The sequence below is a fragment of the Schistocerca gregaria genome, chromosome 8 (assembly GCF_023897955.1).
Source record: "Schistocerca gregaria isolate iqSchGreg1 chromosome 8, iqSchGreg1.2, whole genome shotgun sequence".
In the NCBI taxonomy this organism is placed as follows: Eukaryota; Metazoa; Arthropoda; class Insecta; order Orthoptera; family Acrididae; genus Schistocerca; species Schistocerca gregaria.
This window is the reverse complement of record NC_064927.1, coordinates 342,633,276-342,652,396: the sequence shown is the minus strand read 5'-3', so window position 1 is coordinate 342,652,396 and position 19,121 is coordinate 342,633,276.

The window sequence follows — 19,121 nt, the reverse complement described above, 5'->3', positions numbered from 1 at the left end:
AAACTTTTATTTTTCAGTTAGAGCCTCAAACTGTATCCAATCTTTGTTTGTACTGTGCTACATACGCATGAGCAGCAGCAGCAGCAGCAGCAGCAGCAGCAGCTTGGTTATTTGATGCACCCAACACTAAAATCATTTCGATATATTCATTATTCGTGTATTCTTTCCATTGCAAAGTTCCCTGCATCAGTGTGACAGGAACAGTCACGGTTCTGCACTGCGTTGTTGTTAGACTCATGCCCGCATGTTAATGGATCCCACTATCATGTGAGATGTTATTGTAATGTAACTAAGTGATGTCCCGTTTATAAATGATAAGATTAGGGAACAGATTGTGGATGTAGGTTGATATCCCAGCAGTCTACTCAGTGATCGATGGAGGCTGGTACGGTAGTGCACAGTGATTTCCTCTGTAGATTCAGTACACTTACCGATGTGAATATGCCACCAGCTACTCAGTTTCATACATGTTTTCAAAATGCTGTTACCAAAATGCAACCAATCTGATTTTTCTAGATAAAATTTTGTCATTAATATAAAGAGGGAACGCAAGCACACCTCCAGGTGAGGCACTGTATAAGGGTGGTCCATTGATCGTGACAGGGCCAAATATCTCACGAAATAAGCATCAAACGAAAAAACTACAAAGAACGAAACTCGTCTAACTTGAAGGGGGAAACCAGATGGCGCTATGGTTGCCCCGCTAGATGGCGCTGCCATAGGTCAAACGGATATCAACTACGTTTCTTTAAAAATAGGAACCCCCATTTTTTATTACATATTCGTGTAAAGAAATATGTCGTGTAGTACGTAAAGAAATATAAATATTTTAGTTGGACCACTTTTTTCGCTAGTCACAAACATATTTCTCACAATTTTAGACGAACAGTTGGTAACAGGTAGGTTTTTTAAATTAAAACACAGAATGTAGGTACCATATGTTCGAACATTTTATTTCAGTTGTTCCAATGTGATACATGATCCTTTGTGAAATTATCATTTCTGAGAACGCATGCTGTTACATCGTGATTACCTGTAAATACCAAATTAATGCAATAAATGCTCAAAATGATGTCCGTCAATCTCACTGCATTTGGCAATACGTGTAACGACATTTCTCTCAACAGCTAGTAGTTCGCCTTCCGTAATGTTCGCACACGCATTAACAATGCGCTGACGCATGTTGTCAGGCGTTGTCGGTGGATGACAATAGCAAATATCCTTGAACTTTCCCCAAAGAAAGAAATCCGGGGACGTCAGATCCGGTGAACGTGCAGGACATGGTATGGTGCTTCGACAACCAATCCACCTGTCATGAAATATGCTATTCAATACCGCTTCAACCGCTCGCGAGCTATGTGCTGGACATCCATCACGTTGGAAGTACATTGCCATTCTGTCATGCAGTGAATCATCTCCTAGTAACATCGGTAGAACATCGATAACATGGGGGCCAATTATCCTTCCTCCCATAATGCCGCGCCATACATTAACCCGCCAAGGTCGCTGATGTTCCACTTGTTGCAGCCATCATGGATTTTCCGTTGTCCAATATTGCATATTATACCGATTTACGTTGCTGCTTTTGGTGAATGACGCTTCATGGCTAAATAGAACGCGTGCAAAAAGTCTGTCATCGTCCCGACGTTCATAGTCTTCGTCATGCAATTCCTGGTGCTTAGAATTGTGGTACAGGTGGAATCGAAGTTGATGTAGCATTCTCATCACCGACGTTTATGAGATTCCCGATTATTCCGCAATTTGTCTGTTACTAATGTGCGGATTAGCTGCGACAGCACCTAGAACACCTACTTGAGCATCGTCATTTGTTGCAGGTCGTTGTTGACGTTTCACATGTGGCCCAACACTTCCTGTTTCCTTAAATATCGTAACTATCCGGCGAACGGTCCGGACACTTGGATGATGTCGTCCAGGGTACCGAGCAGCATACATAACACACGCCCTTCGGGCATTTTGATCACAATAGCCATACGTCAACACGATATCGAAGTTTTCCGCAATTGGCAAACTGTCAGTTTTGACGTGGGTAATGTATCGCGAAGCAAATATCGTCCGCACTGGAAGAATGATACGTGATACCACGTACTATATGTATGTGATATTACAGCGCCATCTATCACAAAGCGAAAAAAGTGGTCCAACTAAAACATTCATATTTCTTTATATACTACACGAATAAGTAATTAAATTGGGGGTTCGAATTTAAAAAACGCAATTGATATCCGTTTGACCTATGGCAGCGCCATCTAGCGGGCCGCGCATAGCGCTTTCTAGTTTCCCCCTTCAAGTTGACGAGTTTCGTTCTTTGAAGCTTTTTCGTTTGATATTTCGTGAGATATTTGGCCTAGTAACTATCAATGGACCACCCTGTATATAGCGTGTTTGGGGAGGAAAGGTCAATATGTTGAACAGTGATAGTATAAGTAATTCTGAACAAAAAAATGTTACGTGAACATAGATTCGCAAATGCTTCATTAGGAAGGTGTGGGTATTGAAAGGAAGGTTAATTCTGCTAAATTTTTGTATACAACGTGATCATATACGCAACACAACTGGACCACAACGTGATTTTCTTGCAAACATTGCACGGGTACATACCATGTTTACGCTATGCAACCTACCACGTATTATGGTCATGTGACGTACCTAGTACAATCACCCGTTGTTTGCGTTGTTGTGCCGTGTAAGCCGTATTGTGTAGAGTTCAGGTGACGGATCGGTTGGCTGTGTAGTGTATGGTGTTAACTGTGTTCGAACAATAGCTGCTAACAATGCCACACGTCTACAGTAATGAGGAATACGCAGATATGGTGTATGTTTATGACCTGCGACAGTAGTGCTACCGCTGCAAGAGCAGAATACCACAAGTGCTTTCCGACTCGACGATTAGCTGATCGAATCGTGTTTATCACTTTAGGCGCGAAAGGCTCTTTTCCAAGTAGACATTTTTCGCCCGAGCGTACACGTCAACAAACTTTACAAGAACAGGAAGAAATTATCGCAAGTGTTGAGCAATGTCCCGGTACGAGTACACGAAAAACGTCCCTGCGTATGAATGTCCCACAGACACGTGTATGGGAAACATTACATGCGGAAAACCTGTATCCATTTCACATACAGCGTGTCCAAAATATCCACGCTGGCGACAATGCCCAACGACTTAAATTCTATCACTGGGTAATTGAGATTAGTCATTTGCTTCCATACATACTTTTCACTGACGAAGCCCAGTTTTCACGACGTGGAATAAACAACACACGCAATAATCATCGATGGGCACGGGAAAATACACACGTTACAGTGGACTGAAATTTCCAAGTTCATTTTGCCATAAATCTTTGGTGCGGTAACCTTTTGAAAAGTCCGTTCATTATCAATCAGCGACCGACGGGAGAGAGGATCCAGCACTTTTTGGAAAATTCATTTGTGGGACTACTGGAAGACGTTCCTTCAGCCAAGCGAACTGGAATGCACTTTCAACATGACGCTGCCTCTCCACATGTTATCTTACGTGTGAGGGACCATCTCAACCACACCTGCTCTAATCGCTGGATTGGCCGTGGCGGTGCTGTTAACTGGTCTTCTAGATCACCTGACCTTACACCTTGAGATTTTTGTTTACGGGGTTGGGTGAAATCATAGGTGCACAAAGTGAGATGAACTGCTTCTCGCATCATGGACGCTGCTGAACTGATTAGAAACCAATCATAGGCAATGAACAAATAACACGTTATCGCTAGAGCGCAAAACTGCATTGACGTTCGTGGTGGGATTTTCGAACTTGTTGTGTGAACTGTACAACATCTGTATGATAAGTGTTAATGACGTTTGTAAAAGATGTGGTACATCTTTTTCAACTGAATACATGTAACATCCATGTTGTAATTCTGTACTAAATGCAAAGTAAATAAACATTATGTAAAAGCGTGTAACATAACCGTACTTCTCTGTAACATTGTTTTCAAAGAAATCACGTTATGGTCCAGTGGTATTGCGTTTACGTTCATGTTGTGCACATCAGTTTGGCAGAATTAAAGTTCCTTTCAACCCCATATGTTGCGCACATCAGTTTTGCAGAATTAAAGTTACTTTCAACCCCACGCATCCCTAACGATGCGTTTTTGGACCAATGTTCATATAACATTTTTTGTTCAGAATTACTTATACTATCAAGTGACCCATCCTCCCCAAACACCCGTGTATAGGTCTGTGTTTGTGTTCTACATATGTCTGCTTTATATGTATATATATAAAGCAGAGTGTATGTATATGTGTGTGTCTCCCTAATCCCCTACCACGCAGGGTAGCCATGTGGTCTGAGGCACCCTGTCACGGCTTGCATTGGGGGGTTCAAGTTCTCCCTCAGGCATGGGTGTATGTGTTGTCCTTAGCATAAGTTAAAGTAGTGTGTAAGTCTAGGGACCAATGACTCTCCTCTCACACCCCTGCTCACTTCAACGAAAATCTGGTGCAAAAGCAGCTGGCCCCACTAGTTTCAGAACAGTATCTGCTTTGCATGACGTCCTGTATGACAGGGACAAATAAATTATATTCAAACCCCTGATGTCTAGCTTGCCCTGCGAGACAGACACGTTTTGGGAGTAGAATCAGCGTGTTTTTATGAACTGTACTGCAGAGACTACACATATAAATGAGTATGGCTGGCAACAGATGAAGTGGATAGAGGAGGGAATGGACAGAGCAAAGGGAAGGAAATGGACAGAGAGAGGAGATGAGGGAGAGGTGCATGAGTCAGGTGGAAAATGTAGAGTATAGTGGGCAGGTGAAAAATGTAGAGGGGAGGGTGGAGATGGATAGGGAAAGTGGAGCGCATGGTCAGAGGGACGGTAGAGGAAGATATGGCCAGAGACAGGGGGTGGTGCAAATGGGCAAAGAGAGGGGAAGGAGATGTTGAAGAGACAGAGAGAGTGGAGAGTAGGAGGTAGACAGAGAGTGGTGGAAGGGTGAGGTGAACTGATACATGGGAAAGAGGTAGATACAGAGATGGGCAGTAGGAGGTGGCCTCAATATATGTGTCTAACACATAATGTGGGCGAAGTTGCAGGAAAAGACTATGAGTCATGTCTCCTTGTCTTGTTGTATACATTAAACTATAGGAGTAAGTCCCGAATTTGTTCCTAACATATAACATAAGGATCCATTATTTACACTAACTATATTATTTTCCTACGTGATTTTTTGTTTTGTTTTTCAGGAAGGAAATTTGACTTTAAAACAAAATCCTGTCGAAAAAAGGTACTTCTCTGATTTGTAACTGAAATACCCCGACATTCAAAGTGCAGATATCAAAGAGAAAACGAATAAAAATGAAATTTAACAATATATCTGCACAAGCATTATAGATACAATTCAGTGAAAATGAGCGCTGACGCCGATAAGGACACTTTACATGCTGAAATATTGTTGTGAAGCTTTTGTTTTAACAGGCTATAGGTTAAGTACAAAAGTGGATCTAATACAAATTGAAATATTACACAATATATGTATAATTAAATTCTTGGATTGAAAACAGTATCTAATCATTGGGGGGGGGGGAGCTATTTTCTTTAATTATAGCAAACGTGAAAAAAGTTACTGGGTACTTTAGTTTAATTGTGTCCTTTGAATAAATCAATAGAAATTATACTTCATGTTTTCTCGAATTACGGTGGAGCTTTTCTGAGTAAGTATCGTTGTATTCTCGTGATGTTTCTGCAACCTCGTTCAGAAACTGGAAGCTTTCAGATTGCATTAACTGATCTTTATAGACCATTCGTATTCTGCTCGTGTGCTGTTACGGCATCTTGTTTGACGCGCGCGATCTACGAATCGCCGAAGTATCTGAGAATCAAAAGATTGTCAGCTGCAGATTCAGAATGCCGAACGTATATTTTGAATAAGTGGTACCCCTTTTTCCTCTGTGCGCTTGGCGCATTTCTCTGCCAAAAATTAAACAAATTTAACTTACAGTAAATTTCGTAACAGCGGTTGCCAGCAAAGCCTACGCTATACAAATGACTCTAGCAGTGATAACATAGATCGATTGATTCCAGTTCTAAGACGGAAGCAAATCTATCATAGTTTAAACTTGGTGAATTGTCACGTTAAGGAGTAAACGCTGAATTTCAAAGGGCGTTGAGCTCTCCCACATGCGAATTGCCAACATTCATTCCATATGTCAGAGTTACTTGAGTATGAAGCTCAATAGATGGCAATTTTAACATTTCGTTCAACATGAACTTCTAATATTCAATCACCCGGACGCTGCTTTCGCCGAGTATTTCACTGTGACGCCCATCTTTATCCTCCTTCACCTCAGCTTTCATTAGCAAGCGGGAAGCCATATCAGCCACTCTGGTGCCTTGTCCATTCCTAAATCCAAACTGGTCATCTAACAGGTCCTCAGTTTTCTTTTCAGTCCTTCTACACGTTTCTCTTATCAGCAGCTTGAATGCATATGATTTCAAATCGAATGTGCGATACCTTTCGCACTTATCTTCCCCCGCTATCCCCGGAATTGTGTGGATGACATATTTCCGAAAGAATGACGGTACTTCAACAGCCTCCAGCCTCATAGATTATACACACCAACTTGAATAGTCGTTTGGTTGCCATTTCCCCCAACGATTTAATAAGTTCCAATGGTGTGTTATCAATCCCTTCTGTTTTATTTGATCTCAAGTCTTCCACAGCTGTTTTAAATTGTCAGTCTGATTCCATTTCTCTTCCTTATTGAGTCAAGTTCCTTCTTCTATCAAATCATTAGACAAGTCCAACACTCGCCCCCCCTCCCCCCTCATAGAGGCCTTCAGTGCACTCTTTCCACATAACCGCTCTTTCCTCTGCATTTAATAATGGAATTCTCATTGCACTCTTAATGGTACCACTCCAGCTTTTAATTAAACTGAAAGCTGTCTGGACTTTCACATATGCTGAACCAGTCCTTATGACGATCAACAATTTCTTCTGCAGTCATTTTGCCTTGGTTGCCCTTCATTTCCCATTTTTTTAATCGCATGTGATTTACATTTCAGAATTCTCCTTTTTTCCTTGAATATTTATCTACTTCCTCCTCCTGGTCGATCAACTGAGGTAATTTTTTCTATTATTGAAGGTTTTTTGTGAGTTACCTTCCTTGTACCTATGTCCAACATCCATGATTGCCCTTTTTAAAGGTGTCTAGTCCTCCTAAACTGAACTGCCTACTGTGATGTTCCTCATCGCAAGATCCATATCCTTAGGGAACTTCAAACACATCTCATTATTCCTCAGTACTTCAGTATCCCACTGCATTTGATACTGATTCTTCCGTGCGATTCTCTTAAACTTTAATCTATTTTTCATCATTAGTAAATTATAATATGGGTCTATACCTTCCTTAGTAACCAATATCTGATTTCTAAAACTTCGTGTGAGCAACTGAAATCTTTCTGTGTCTCCGGGTCTTTTCGAAATATACCGTCTTCCTCTTGTGATTCTCTCACAAAGTATTTCTTATTCGCAGCTGAAATTTATTACAGAATTGAGCTTCTTCCCTATGCAGTCAACCATTCTCAGTTTCTTCCCTTTCATTCAGCGTAATTGCCACAGAAGGCCTGGCAATCTTTGAAGCTGGAGATTATTCTCTTTAGCTGTTGATCGTACTAAATGAGCGGCATGAAGAATGGAATGACGAAACCATAATTATGTGTTCGATTGCCGAAACAATTCGAATTGCCCATTTTCATCCGCAAGCTGGGTGTTATACACTGATCAGCCAAAACATTATGACACCAGCTACCTAATAGCTGGTATGTCCACGTTTGACACTGACAGTAGTGGTGTAGAATCAATGAGGCTGCGTAGATCGTTGGAAAAAGCAGGTGCCACATCTGCATCCACAGGTTACCTAATACCCACAAATTCCGAGGAGCTGGGCCGATGAGCACTGATGCCATGTTCAATCAACCAGATGTGTTCGATCGGGTTCAGATCTGGCAAATTAGGGGGCCAACACATCAACTGGAACCTGCCACTGTGTTCCTGGAACCACTGAGTCACCCTATTGGCCTTCTGATAAGGCGCATTGTCTTGCGGAAAAATGCCACTGCTGTCGGGAAACACGATCGTAACGAAGGGGTGTATGTCGCATCCAACAAGCGTACGATACTCCTTAGATATCATGGTGACTTGCACGAGTTCCGCTGGATGCCCACGTGAATGTTCTCCAGAGCAAAATCGAACGAGATTGTCTCTGTCCCACTGAACAGATATCAATGAGCTGTTCCCCTGGAAGACAACAGATTCGCGCCCTCCCATCGGCATGATGAAGAATGAATCGGGATTCATCAGACCACTCAACGCTCTCCCGCTGTGCCATTGTCCAGTGCCAATGGTCACGTGCCAATTTCAGTCGTAGTTGCCGATGTCATGTGGTTAGCAATGGCACATACATGGATCGTCGGCTGCGGAAGGCACACAGTGCACCGAACATTCCTAAAGATGGGCCTCCACAGTGTTCATACACACTTGTACGCTGCCCAAAATTAAAATCTGATGTTAGTTGTACCACAGTTCGCCCCTGACCTGTTTTTCCAGTCTTTCCAGACTGTGACATCCAACAGCTGTAAGTTGAGAGGGGCGGGGGGGGGGGGGGGGGGGGGGGCCCAACCCAGTGACGACTTCTCGTGCTGAAGACACCACAGCAGTCCTCGAACACCCCACAAGACATGCAGTTTCCGAAATGCTCGTACCGAGACTTTGGGCCATGACACTCTGCCCTAGGTCGAATTCAGACTGATGTTGCAGCATCACCATTCTACACACGCAAAGCTCGCTCTCTGATACTAAATGCACCATGTGTGGGTCTGGCTAACAGTATTTCCACGCCAGGTGAAGAAGTTGACACCTGGATTGGTTTATGTGGATAACATGTCGGTGGTCATAATGGTCTGGCTGGTCAGTGTAGACTGGTTGCGTTTTGGTGCGTGCTGACAATCGCTTAGATTAGATTAGATTTGCTTTCATTCTAATTGATCGGTACTGAGAAGGTCCTCCAGGATGTAGAATGTGTCAGAAAAACTTTAATACATGACAAATATTTACAACTATAACAAGTAAGTTAATGTGCCTTCCACAGGTCCCAAGTGGAATGATCGTAATTTTTTTAAATGAACACTATATGAAAGAATCATTTTACAAACACTAATGCACTGAATTGGTGCTGAAGTTAGATTGTACAAACACACAACACACACACACACTTATTTACAATGAACACATTACTGCACTGAAATTGCGCAGAAGTTATATTGTACTAGGTTCTACTGAGAAATTCATCAATAGAGGAGAAGGAGTTGGCCACCAATAAATATTTTAGGCTTCTCTTAAACTAAATTTCATTGATTGTTAAGTTTTTTATGGCTGCTGGCAAGTTAATGAAAATGTTTTTCGCTAATGAATTAAGCACTTTTTCACTGTAAGTGTAGATAGTTTTCTCAATATCGGAACCCTTTAGAAATCTGAACTGTGACAGTTATAAAGCCGATTGTACATTACTTTTTCTAAAATTTTTGCGAGTGGTGGCAAAAGTGAAATTGGACAGAAATTTGATGTTATTCTTTATCTCCCTTCTTAAACAGTGGCTTAACTTCATCATATTTCTACCATTCAGGAAATATTCCACTGATAAACGACTGGTTACACAGATATTGTAATGTGTTACTTAATTAAGAATCACATTTTTAATTAACTTCGTTGATATTTAATTATACCCACTAGATGTTTTTGATTTTAAAGATTTTATGATGGAAATAATTACTGCTGGGGCAGTGAGGGTCAAATTCATATTATGGAAGTTACTTGATATGTGTGGTCTGAGGTATTCCATTGCAGCATCTACAGAACCTAACAACGCCATCTTTCCAGTAACAGTTATAAAATGTTTGTTAAAAATTTCTATAATGCTATACACATATGTCAGCAATGTATCATTTACTCTTAATGCTATTTGTCCCTCTTCATGTCTGGTTCTACAAGTCTCCTCCTTCACTATATCCCATATTGTCTTTATTTAGTTATCTGATATGAGTAGCTTTTGTTTGTAATATATTTGCTTTGATATCCATATTATAGTCTTTAATATTTTGCAGTAATTCCTGTAATGTGCTACAGCATCAACATCAGAACTGTTTTGAGTTGACAGATACAGTTTTCTTTTATTTTACAAGATAACCTTATTCCTTGAGTAATCTATGGCTTCTTTGTAGACATTGCTCTAACCTTGGTTAGTTTTGGGGGAAAACACTGTTCAAATAAGGCAAGCACTTTATAAGCAAAAGTGGTATATTTTTCATTTATGCCACGAGCACTGCAAATATCGTTCCAGTGAATGTCTCTGAGGAGTGTTTGTAACACCATAGCTCTAATGCTGTACTGATTTATTTTGCCTTTCATTTTCTTTAATGTTACATCGTTGAGCTTCTGTAAATGTGTTTGATTGAATCGATAACACAAAATTGTATACTCCTTTCTTTGTTAAAACTTTGATGTCGTGGTTTGATTCTATGCAATGTAGTATATCTGTCATTTAAATTCTTTATCCCATTTGTAGAGAACAAAACTTACTATATATAATAGTAATTTCTTAATGAATAATTTTTTTGTAGAAATGTCAATATGTGCAAATGTTCTGTTTTATTTAACGTATTTCGTTACTGTTATGTAAAGTGCTGATCCTCACTTAAGGTTCTTAGTTATTCCTTATGTAAAAGTTGTTGTGGTTCCAATCGGGAACGGAACTGTGTAGCGCGCGCAAATTGTGGTCGGCCTAGGTAGAAAAGGTGGAACAAGAGTCAGTCGGGAACGAGCTACGAGTCGGCGACGAGCTACCAAACTGTGCACTGCCATGAAAAAGATGCATATTGTGCTGGTTCCGAGAGAGGCTTTTTCTGCTACTTTCCAATGCCTCGGATGGATGGATAAATAGCTGGAACTATTCTAGAATTCTTATCTTCTGTCATCGCCACCAAGAAATGACAGAGTCCAGCAATTCTACCTGCAATTCCACCTACTAACATGCAATAACCACCTCATTGCGCAATCACTGTAATGGAGCACTATAGTAATGTACAGTGAAGGATCAGCCTAATGGATGTGTTAGTGTGCTCAAATACAAGGTAATTTGTATCTGAATTTATGTACCTACCTTGATTTTTCTCCTTATCATAACATGTTCCTCTCCGTTTGAATGAAAGTGATTTCCGAGTGTCCTTACTGAAAGAACATTAAAGCCGAGTGTTTTGCTAATTGATGCCTCTTGAACATAGTAAAAAGAAAGTTAAAGTTAATGTGGCAAGAGAGTAAGTTAAAGTTAATGATTCTTGATGAAAATAATTTTCCTAGTAAAACTGCTTATTAATGTGTTGTTGCCAACTTCAAATTAAAAGTTCTTAAGACTGAGGCTTATAAAGTTTTGCTTAGTAAATCATCACATTACTTCCTGTTGTGAATCGCAGGGAGTCAGTATCTTACATATATGTTAACTTTGTGTCTCACTCTAGTAAAAGTGGAAAACTGCAGTTGTGAAACGTTATATACCCATGTTTGCTAATTGTTTGTCTCTCTTGTGTATTAGAAGTACATATTAATAGTATAACACGATCCACAGTTTGTCTATTGTGTTAATGCTCGGTAACAAGTAACGAAAAGACCACTAATTAGGAAAACCATAATTTCTTTATTCAAATGATAGTGAGAAGCAACCTGTTAGCGGATTCCAATTAACTTTCATTTTAAACAGTAAAATATTTAACTCAGAGAGACTTGACCTATGTCCAATTTATGATCCTGCAGTGAATGTTAATAGTAATGTTATAAAGACCATTCAGTTTGAACAAGTCCTGAAAGTAATATAGTGTTTCGGTATCTGTTATATGTTTGCAAATACACTCCTGGAAATGGAAAAAAGAACACATTGACACCGGTGTGTCAGACCCACCATACTTGCTCCGTACACATCGGACACACCAGCAACCGCGGTGTTGGCCGTCGAATGGCGCTAGCTGCGCAGCATTTGTGCACCGCCGCCGTCAGTGTCAGCCAGTTTGCCGTGGCATACGGAGCTCCATCGCAGTCTTTAACACTGGTAGCATGCCGCGACAGCGTGGACGTGAACCGTATGTGCAGTTGACGGACATTGAGCGAGGGCGTATAGTGGGCATGCGGGAGGCCGGGTGGACGTACCGCTGAATTGCTCTACACGTGGGGCGTGAGGTCTCCACAGTACATCGATGTTGTCGCCAGTGGTCGGCGGAAGGTGCACGTGCCCGTCGACATGGGACCGGACCGCAGCGACGCACGGATGTACGCCAAGACCGTAGGATCTTACGCAGTGCCGTAGGGGACAACACCGCCACTTCCCAGCAAATTAGGGACACTGTTGCTCCTGGGGTATCGGCGAGGACCATTCGCAACCGTCTCCATGAAGCTGGGCTACGGTCCCGCACACCGTTAGGCCGTCTTCCGCTCACTCCCCGCCTCCAGTGGTGTCGCGACAGGCCTGAATCGAGGGACGAATGGAGACGTGTCGTCTTCAGCGATGAGAGTCGCTTCTGCCTTGGTGCCAATGATGGTCGTATGCGTGTTTGGCGCCGTGCAGGTGAGCGCCACAATCAGGACTGCATACGACCGAGGCACATAGGGCCAACACCCGGCATCATGGTGTGGCGAGCGATCTACTACACTGGCCGTACACCTCTGGTGATGGTGGAGGGGACACTGAATAGTGCACGGTACATCCAAACCGTCATCGAACCCATCGTTCTACCATTCCTAGACCGGCAAGGGAACTTGCTGTTCCAACAGGAGAATGCACGTCCGCATGTATCCCGTGCCACCCAACGTGCTCTAGAAGGTATAAGTCAACTATCCTGGCCAGCAAGATCTCCGGATCTGTCCCCCATTGAGCATGTTTGGGACTGGATGAAGCGTCGTCTCACGCGGTCTGCACATCCAGCACGAAGGCTGGTCCAACTGAGGCGCCAGGTGGAAATGGCATGGCAAGCCGTTCCACAGGACTACATCCAGCATCTCTACGATCGTCTCCATGGGAGAATAGCAGCCTGCATTGCTGCGAAAGGTGGATATACACTGTATTAGTGCCGACATTGTGCATGCTCTGTTGCCTGTGTCTATGTGCCTGTGGTTCTGTCAGTGTGATCATGTGATGTATCTGACCCCAGGAATGTGTCAATAAAGTTTCCCCTTCCTGGGACAATGAATTCACGGTGTTCTTATTTCAATTTCCAGGAGTGTAGTTTGTGCTACTCTAGCTGCTAGCTTCAATCTTACCGTAAACATATGTATGTGTCAAAGTTCATTGCACTCGTGCGACCAAGTATAGGTTGTGTTTATCCGTTAAAGTTACTCTTTACTACTTTCTTAAACGAGAACGTTAATGTTTCTCTTGCCTAATTAGGCTGACGACCGTTTTCCTTATTCTTTAAACAGTATAGCTAGGCAAAAATATTGTTTCTTACTGTTCGAATATTTACGTAATTCTGACTTTCATTTGCGATAAGCCATTTCCGCTAGGTATAACACGGTCAACCTAGCAAAATTCCTCTCAGAGAGTAACACTGTTCTGTTGCGTTATACCATAATTGCTTTAAGATGGTTTTATTTCACAACCTGCCTCCAGCTTCGAGGTTATGGTGTAGCTGTAGCAGACGGTAGTGTTATATGTCCTTAAATATCAATTTTTGGCTTATTGATTACCCTCTTGAGCTCAGATTAAACAGATTTTATATCCTGTAACAGTAGGAACTGCATGTCATGGTCTGAGAGGCCATTGACTATTGGTTTTGTAATATAATTTTGTTCATTGGACTTTTCTACAAAGATATTATCAATAGCTGTTTGTGGGCAATTGCTACCCTAGTGGGGAACTTTACAGTGGGAATTAAGTTGAATGATAGTGTTACTAACTCAAATAAGTTCTTATTCGAAGAGTCTTCAAGGTAATCTACATTGGAGTCACCAGCAACAACTACTTATTTTCTTTTGGTTGTTAAATTGGTCAGTACAGCTACAAGGCGGTTTATGAAAAGATTAAAGTTATCTGCAGGTACTCGATATACGCTTAATATTATGAAGGCCTTTCGTGAAATTCTACTTCTGTTGCACATGCTTCCATATGCTGTTCTAGGCAAAATTTATAAATGTCTATGTTTATAAATTTATGACAGTTCCTGATAAATGTGGCTACTCCTCCTTGCTCCATTTCTGCTCTACAAAAGTGAGATGCTAACCTAAACCCTGTAACACTTAACAGTTCTATACCAGTGATAACATGATGTTGAGAGAGGCAGATTATGTCAGCTGCGTTAGAAGACTCTAATTCATCTATGCAGATAATTAATTCATTAATTTTATTTCTCAGTCCTCGAATATTTTGTTGCAATAAAGATGGCTGACATTTCACACTGACTGAGTTAAAATTGCGTAGAGTTGAAATATCTGCTGACTGTAGAAAATTCGTAAGCAGTAGCTGTTTATGGTGATGTAATAAGCTAGAATTATGTTTTTCTTTGTTTTTTTCTCAAAATGAAGATTTGTCTCAGTCCTAGCCTCTCTTAAAATTTGCTTTCTTTCTGTCCTCCCTACCTTAAAAAAGGGTCTTTTCTGAACCTTATAACCACTAGTATATCACTCATGACAGTGAATCCCCCCTTTAACTTTCCTGCTATTTTCAAAGCCAGTTTACCCTTCCCTTTCCTGTTGAGGTGAGGGCCATGCCTAGTATAATTCCACCTATTGAGAGAATCAACAGGAACCACACCACTGTTTGACTCTGCATCAGACATAAGCAGCCGTTCCAACTCCAAATTAACTCTCTAGACAGAAGAGTTCAAATGAGGTCGGTCATGGCGTCCAAGAACAGATACTAACTCAACACTACTAAGCTTTGATGGTGATGCAATCTTTGCCAGGTCACACTCTATACTGCGCCCAGTCAATACTACTATCTGCCCCACCCACTATAACAACAGAGTCTTTCTTAGTGAAATCTTTGAAAAGTGATCCTAAATCCTCTGTCACCTGCTCCAGACCAGCACTAGGTTGAAGAAAATTGGTCACCTGGTATTCTGATCCTAGGTCATCCTGCAAAAGTTGGCCAGCACCTCTTCCATGGGAACTACCTAACAACAACACTTTCTTTCTCTTTACTGATTTCCCTACATTCTTAATTATCAATCTGCTGCTGAAAGTTTATAGTGCCCCATCTACAACTGCAACTGCTTCAGGCTAACCAGCTTCTGACTGAAGCAACAGGTTAAATCTATTTTCTACATTCACCACGAAGCTCTCAGACAAAGTTCTAGGCCTGTTCCTCCAGTTACCTGTTGCCACTTCCCACCTCTCTTTACCCCTCTCCCTCCTTAACCTTTTAAGATATCCCCTGGCCTTGCCTAACTCAGCCTGAGGGGTGGCATTTTTCCCTCCTGTTCTAGTATCTTCCTATCTACATATCCTACAAAACGACTGACGAGTCTCCTTTACTTCCCCTATTCCCACGACACTACAGCCACCCACATGGAAAAAACTACAACACCAGTCACACCAAAGCGCGGACCTAACAATTCTGCGGCAAGTCAAGCACTTTTCACTCATGATAAACGTAATAGTTTATTAAGAATAAGTCAGTTAAATTATAGATAAACACGAGAATATGGTTCCACAAATTTGGCCTGCACGTGACTGTGTGTAAACAGAAACAACAGTGCAAAGTTTATGAGACAACAACTTAAACTTCACGCCACTTTCCGGAAATGTGAGTTAAATAATGAAGAGGTACGCTACAGTTAAATTGCTGGAGAGAGCAAAGAACAACTAAACGAAATTCCATACATTTGTTGCGAGAAAACGTAAACAGAAAATATGACTGTACGATCTTTTCGCGTTTTCTGCTTTATGATGTAAAGAAAAATGAAACCTTTAATGTTACGCTTAAAAGATACACTAATACACTTATTTACCACGTAATCAGTAGTAAACTATTTGTTTTTGTTATCTAAAATGACTTATCTTTACGAGAGCACAAAACTCGCGCTAGTGGCCTGGCTGCACTGCTAAAGAAATGTGTCCGTTGCTACAGAACAGAATATCCTCAATATATGGACCTTCATTTTTAACGTTCTTGTGAAGAAGTTCAATTTATCGAGGAATTCCATTTATCAGTGTTCACATCAGTAAGATCTGGTATGCCGGGACATTTAATCACGTCGTATTACGGTTATTAGTCTTTATTAGCAACTGTAGGTCATTCGACTACGATCTGATGATACTCAACTGAGTCGTTATTAATTAGCAGAGTTACCACGGAACGATTTTGGTGAAGTAGGGAGCACGTCAGCCACTGCAAGCTGTTTTCCTCTCACTTCACGAGACCCAACTCTGCCTCGAGTTTCGGTCTTCTCCCTAACCCTCCCCCCTCCCAGCCTCCCACCCTGCCTCTACCTCTACCTCACCTTTGTGGGTGCGTTTCTGCGGACGGCAGGAATTCCGCTCACGAGCGCCGTAATCAGTGCGTCGCGTTGTCCTCTCGCAGGGCCACGCAGGGGGACCGTCCCCAGCGCAGCACCGGCCGGCTCTGTTTGTCTCGCCCAGGCGGAGATTCAAGACGCTGAGGTAGCCGAAACTTCAGCGAGCGGACTACACGAGCGTGAAGAGATCCTGCAGGAAAACTCTCGAATTCAAGGAAATCAACGCATCAGCAACTCAGAGAATTTCACAGCATTAACAGACTCAGTCACTTATCTGTATATCTAGTGCTCAACCCTTCATTTACGAGACCGAAAGGTCATAATACAAAATGTATTAGTTACCAGCAGTAGAGGTACAGTTTCGTAACTAGATGTGTTAATACAAGATAAGCTCAGGACTGAATTGTAAATTAGCTACCATTCACTAAATGTGTATGATACGTAACATAAGACACATGGTTTTTTTAAAAGCAAATTGCATATTCTCACTTACGTAGTGATGGTCAAAATAAGAAAAAAATGTTGCTACTATGATATGCCCAGAAACTAACACCAGTTGAGGTGTGGGCCAATCTGTCTTCTGATTCTTATCTATTTATTGCGTACCCACGCATCCTGGCGCATCCTTCAGCCCTTCCTTGCAATGAATCCTGCACATCTTTTAAATATCTATCACTAATTAGCTAGCTAGTTTGTTACATGTTCCATAGACCATTTGAACGATTCTAAATGATTTTGAAATAGTCAGTTCATAGGTATAAAAGATGCAAGATTAGCGTTAATATCTCCCTCTAATGCCTCTACGATTAACACCACGCTCACTATACTTTTAAATATACATTCTTCCATGGAGAAGAAGTTGTTGTTTAGAAGAAATGATTTTAGGTTAGATTTAAAACTTCCATTTCTACCTGCCAGACATGTTGAGGTATTAGAAATTTGTTGCTGAGTATTTAAATCACTTTTGGGCTACTGAAAGCTTCAATAATTGTTAATAAAGATTATTTTTTTCCCTCTAGTGTGATAGGTAAGGATATCATTATTCTTCTCATATTCTGACGGTTCATTCGGGACGAGTTGCGTTTTTGAATATATATATTGTGATGATGTAATTAAAATGCCTGACTCCTTGAAGAGGTACCTACATGACAACCACGCTTAAACTCCACATATTATCTTTCCCGCTCCTTTTCCCGCAATCAGTACGTTCTTTTTTGGAGCTACCCCAGAAAAATACTTCGTAAGATATTATTGAGTGCAAATATGCAAAATAATTAGAAGGTTGTTTCGTTTGTTTTAAAGAGCAGAAAATATACGACCAGCAAAAGCAGCTGTACTTAACGGTTTGAGAAGCTCCGTCATATGCTTCTTCCAGTTCAAGTTTGCACCCACAAAAAATCGGAGCTTTCTACCTTATTTACTGATTACTGCTACGTCAACTGCTGGTATGACTCTATCACAAAAAATCGGAGCTTTCTACCTTATTTACTGACTACTGCTACGTCAACTGTTGGTATGACTCTATATTGCACAGAAGTGAATATAGTACATCTTCTCAAAATTTAAAGCCGGCCGTTGTGGCCGTGCGGTTCTAGGCACTTCAGTCTGGAACCGCGTGACCGCTACGGTAGCAGGTTCGAATCGTGCCTCGGGCATGGATGTGTGTGATCTCCTTAGGTTACTTAGGTTTAAGCAGTTCTAAGTTCTAGGGGACTGATGTCCTCAGATGTTAAGTCCCACAGTGCTCAGAGCCATTTGAACCATTTTTTGAACCAAAATTTAAAAACAGCAAATTTTCAGGGAACGAGGTAATAATTCTTTGAAAAATTTCATTAGCAATCTCTTCTATTACTTTCTCTGTGATGACATTTGCTATAACATTAGTGTCGTTTGCAGAAAGTACCATACCTGTTGAACGTTATGTGGAAAGCGTATGTTGAACCCTGTGTGACCCATTATGTTATTTCTCCCCAGTCATTAAAATGAAGTACGCTTGCAATAGCGTTTTAATTATTCAGCACAACTTTTTACATTCCATTTGTTCAGTACGATTCAAACCATTTGTGTGTAAAGCCATCAATTCCAGAAAAAATTGGTTTTTCCGAGAGTGTAACATAATACATACTATGAAACGTCTTGGAAAGGTCCCAGAAATACCGTTTGGCGATATCTGATTATTTATGGCTTGTAGTATTCGCTGGGTGAATGCATAAACTGCATTCTCAGTTCCGTAACCGTTGTGACATACAAATAAGTAACATATTTCTACCTTACTGTGACACTACTCTTGGATTCATTACTTTTTCGAATATTTTTAAAAGGTTTTTGAAAGGAAATTAGAGGTAATTATTTATGACTTTCCTTAAAATATAACAGCAGTTTTTCTAAAGTGCAAATATTGTCGGATGTTGACTTATTATGGCTGTTATATAAACTTACTTCTGCCTCTTACAGGAGATTTAAATTCTCTTACTATCGAGGACTTACTTGTTTTTTAATGGTTTTTCTGGATAACATTTTAGGAAAGCTACTTTCTAATACTGGCACAAATGTAGTAATGTCAATGTCAATATAATT